Raw genomic sequence first — 5000 nt, forward strand, 5'->3', positions numbered from 1 at the left:
CTAAGTAGGGGTTTTCAGGCCCTGTCCGGAGTAACCTGTCTTTCGTTTGCGACGAGGAACACAAGAGGAATGAATTCTGTAGTTTGGGTTCAGCGCTGAAGGAGAAAAGTATTGATGGTATTTTCTCCACCATTGCTTTCCATTATAATGTCTGCATCTGGTCTTTCTCAGACTTCAGAACATGGATAAGACATCACCATCCATCATACTATATTTTGAAAGCATGTACATTATGAATAAGTCAGTATTTAAAGAAAGAAAGAAAGTACGTACGCGTCCAATAGCGAAAGAAAAGCACATCTTTGTACATTACATCAGAATGAATGTATAATAATATGATATAGAACTATCAACGAGATGATCTCCTGTGACACTATGTTAAAATTGTAAACCCAAAGATGGGGAAAAGAAAGGAAGAAAGAATGAATGAATGAATGAACGAATGAATGAATTAGTGCATGAATGAAAAGAAAACATGTATAAAGGCAAAAAAAATCAAGCATCACCACAGTCAATTAAACGGCAGACTCCATAGACCTCCTGGACTCTATACCGGCCCTCAGCTACCAACAACAATCAGCTGGTACTCCCTGATCTTCTCTTTTAATGATTCAGACCGCTTCCTCGCTACCTCCACCTTCCTTTTACCACACAAACACTCTTCACCCAAATCACCAGTTCAGATGTCTCCAGGGAAATTTCGCGCTCTTATCATCAGTAGTTTGAAGACCAATACCTTTGAGGACCTACCATTCAAAAGTACTTATATCCCCGCACTGATAAAGCCTGCCAGGATCTCACAGCCCAGTGGTTTAAAGGAAAAAATGAGGTTAAATAGCAGCTATGTCTGCCTCATTCTGCCTTAGGTCTTCTCGTGTTGAAACAGGACAAAGGAGAGCAAAGTGTCTCCACACGACTGGTTCAGGAAGGGAAGTAACTGGGTATACTAATCCTTGTCGAGAGTGACGTCTCTTTTGTCTGCATACAGAACATGGGTCTGGCCTTGTTGTTGATATGTGTTTCAACTCAAATCAAATTATGGTGTTTAGAGCCTCGCCGACCACAAAGGCCATCTCAAGTAATTACTTCAAGTGAAGGGTTAAAAAAAATACAATAAAAACTAGTCACCGATTTAAGCTTTCCACTCAAAGTTTAAAAACCTTCCACAGTTTAAAACCTTCAAATCTGATTAAAAATGTTCACTTCTTTCAAGAAGTCCATCAGCGTCCACGGAGGGACATCACAAAACAAAGTCTTCAGAGAATCCGCCATGTAATGTCTGTGTCCAACGTCATGCAGGCATGTGTCTGCCTGCTTTCCCATCGGTCATGATGGTAAAACGTCTGTTCCTCAAGGATCTTGCCATTTTGATTTTTGCCCTTCCTTTCCCACCCTTTCTCTCTTTCTTTTTTCTTTCTATCTTTCTTCTCTTTTCTTTGTCCACTCTTTCTATATGTATTTTTCATTTTTGTCCTTTCTTTATTTCCCTTCTTGTCTATAATTCAGCCTTGAATGGTCCTTTCTCGAACGGCTTGATTATAAGGTACATAATTTGATTTGTATATTCTTTTAGTAGTAGTAGTAGTAGTAGTAGTAGTAGTAGTAGTAGTAGTAGTAGTAGTATTATCACAGTGGATTTATTACGAACTTTCTAGCTGCCGTGATTCATTTTTTACGTACACTAAAAACGAAACAGTCAAACAAAACAAAATCAAGTAAATTATATTTTCCTTCGAAAGCACGCAAGATAATCTATGTGATATCTTTTTATTCATCTCTTTTTCAGCCTTACAACATATATATATATATACAGTGCACATAACCATCAAGAACGAAAAATATTTCCTACAGAGAAAATCGAAACACAAAAAGAAACTAACTATGAACCAGACAAAAACTAAAAAGTATTTTCTTTAAAAAAAAAGGGAAAGTTTGTAATATCTAGAAAATATACAGGTGACAGGATGGTAAAAAAAATTGTGACAAAACAAAGCAAAAAAAAAAAAAACTAAAATAAAAATATTGGTATTTTCATTTTTTTAAGATGATCAATTCCTATTGATTACAAGCTGCAGCTGTTGTTTCAAAATAATCAAAACAAAATGTGATCACTTCAGCATGTCTTCTCTCTTTGCAATTTCATATTGAAAACAGCTGACGGTTTTTCTGCATTTAATGATTGTTTGTGCGGTGTTTGGCGCGTCAGAAAAAAAAGAAACAAAAGAATAGTTAAAAAAAAATAAAAAAGAATAATAGCGGTAAACATGGTAAGGCATGTTTTCGGACATTGCATGCGTGGTTTCCTTCTCGTCGTGAAAAAGCTGTAATTCTATAAAATGCAAATACGTTAATCATATATCCAAAATGCACGTACGAGGTGCGCATGTGTGCGTGCTTTTGTGTGTGTGTGTGTGTGTGTGTGTGTGTGTGTGTGTGTGTGTTGTGTGTGTGTGTGTGTGTGAGTGTTTGTGTGTGCGCGCGCGAGCGCATATGTGTTTGTGTACATGATACATGCATGTGTGGTGTACTTGTGTGTACATGTGTGTGTGTGTGTGTGTGTGTGTGTGTGTGTGTGTGAGTGTGAGCGTGTCAGTATGTCATTTTTTGTATCTGTGTGTGTCTGTGTCTGTGTGTCCTTTGGTACTCGGTTTGACTTTAATTTCAACCTCCACCGCTGTTCCCGCCATCCCCGACACACACACTCACACACACACACACACACACACACACACACACACACACACACACACACACACACACACACACACACACACACACACTATGATAAATAAAGGCAAACAATGCTTTCACATCTCGGACCTTGGAATGGCTTAAAAAGTACACCCAAAGACCTTAAACACCTCTCCTTTGCTTGCCACACGAAGCCTCCAAAAAACACTGGACATCAATCCGAACGAAGCCTGTTCTGTGACTGTGTTCTGTGTCTTTGCCCACAACTAAGGCCAGAACAATATCTCGTGCTGTACACCCTCTGAGATTCAGAGCTGGGCCCCAATTGGGTTCTGTTCGCCTTGAGGAACTTCACGGCTGATCATACAGGGACCACTTGAGAGCTGCAGAGCACAGGGTCTGGCGTGAATGGTGTTCGCGGATTCTGTGCTCTCCCTGTTCCCTGTTGCTTTCTCTTTTTTTTGTTCTTTCCAGTCCATCACATCGGTTCAATATTAACCCCCACAATCGCCCACACACATACAATGTGTTCACTCTTTTTTTCTTGTTGTTTTCCTGCAGATTTGTTTCTTTTTAGCCCTTCCACCGACTCCACGGGTGGGATGGAGGAAGGGAGGAGAGAGAAATAGGGACAAACAGACAGACAAGCAGACAGATAGACAGAGAATACAGAGACAGAGGCAGAGCCAATAAGCAAAACAGAGAGCAAGACAGAGAAATGTGTATATATATGTATACAGAGAGATAGAGAAAGAGATAGATCTGGTAGTGTTTTTGAATTTGAAAATGATAGATTGCACACACACACACACACACACACACACACACACACACACACACACACACACACACAGAGAGAGAGAGAGATACATACATACATACATACATATAGATAGATATATAGTGTCACTGTTAGTTGTATGTGTGGCATATGTGGCATATTTGTGCACAGTTCTTTGTCTGTCCTTATCTGTCTGTCTGTCTCCCCAGTAAAACAGTAAATAATCTTCTTTCACTCTGCAAAATAGCGAACAGCAGTTCTCCAAGAGCTTATCAGTCTGAATGTCTCCATAAAGCGAACTTCTAGAACTTCTCGCCTTTGTCACCATTACTTTTCACATCGATGCAAGCACCTCTCTGCCTCCCCCTTCCCCCACCCCCAGTACTTATTTCTCAACCAATCAAAGAGCCCCCCCCAGTGACCCATAAGCCAACAGATAAAATGAAAGCGATGCCACGTGAAGATCAATAACAGCTAGGTCTGTGGAATCTGACGTTTGGCCCCTGTGGAACCCTAAGGAGAGGAATGAAAGCAGAGTGCCGTCCTGTGTCTGTTATGGTTTGGCAAGGGCACTAAGTAGGGGTTTTCAAGCCCTGTCCAGAGTAACCTGTCTTTCGTTTGGATTCAGCGCTGAAGGAGAAAAGTATTGATGGTATATTGCCATCTTTGTTTTCCATTACAATGTCTGCATCTGGTCTTTCTCAGACATCAGAACCTGCATAAGACATCACCATACCATTCTGCTATATTTCAACAGCATGTATATTATGAATAAGGCAGTATTTAAGGAAGGAAAGAAAGGAAGAAAGAAAAAAGAGAACAAATGAATGAATGAAAAAGACACATGTACGAACGCAAGTTATCAAAAATCAAGCCATCACCACGGTCAATTAAGCGACAGACTCCACAGACCTCCTAGACTCTGAACCAGCCCTCCTCTGCCAACAACAATCAGCCAATACTCCCTGATCTTCTCCTTTAGTGATACAGACCCCTTCATCCCTACCTCCACCTCCCTTCACCTCACACACACTCTTCCACCCAAATCACCAGTTCAGATGTCTCCACGCAAATTTCGCGCTCTTATCATCAGTAGTTTTCAAGTGAAGACCAAGACCTTTAAGAACCCACCTTTCCAAAGTACTTATATCTCAGCACTGATAAAACCTGCCAGGATCTCAAAAGCCAGTGGTTCAAAGGGAAGAGTGAGGTTCAATAGCAGCTAGGTCTGCCTCACTCTGCCTTGGGTCTTCTCATGGTGAAGGAAGACAAGGGAGACTTTCTTCTTTTTCTTCGTTCGTGGTCTGCAACCCCTATGGGTCTGGCCTAGTTGATTATGTGTTGTCTGCCTGCTTTCCTGTCAGTCCTGATGGTAAAACGTCTATTCCTTGAGGATCTTACCATTTTGATTTTTCTTCCTTCAACACCCCCCCCCCCCCCCCACACACCACCACCACCACCACCACCCTCCCCGTTTCTCTCTTTATGTTTTTTTCTTTCTATCCTTCTCTTTTCTCTGTCCGTTCTT

This window comes from Babylonia areolata, chromosome 8 (assembly GCF_041734735.1).
Source record: "Babylonia areolata isolate BAREFJ2019XMU chromosome 8, ASM4173473v1, whole genome shotgun sequence".
Lineage (NCBI taxonomy): Eukaryota > Metazoa > Mollusca > Gastropoda > Neogastropoda > Buccinidae > Babylonia > Babylonia areolata.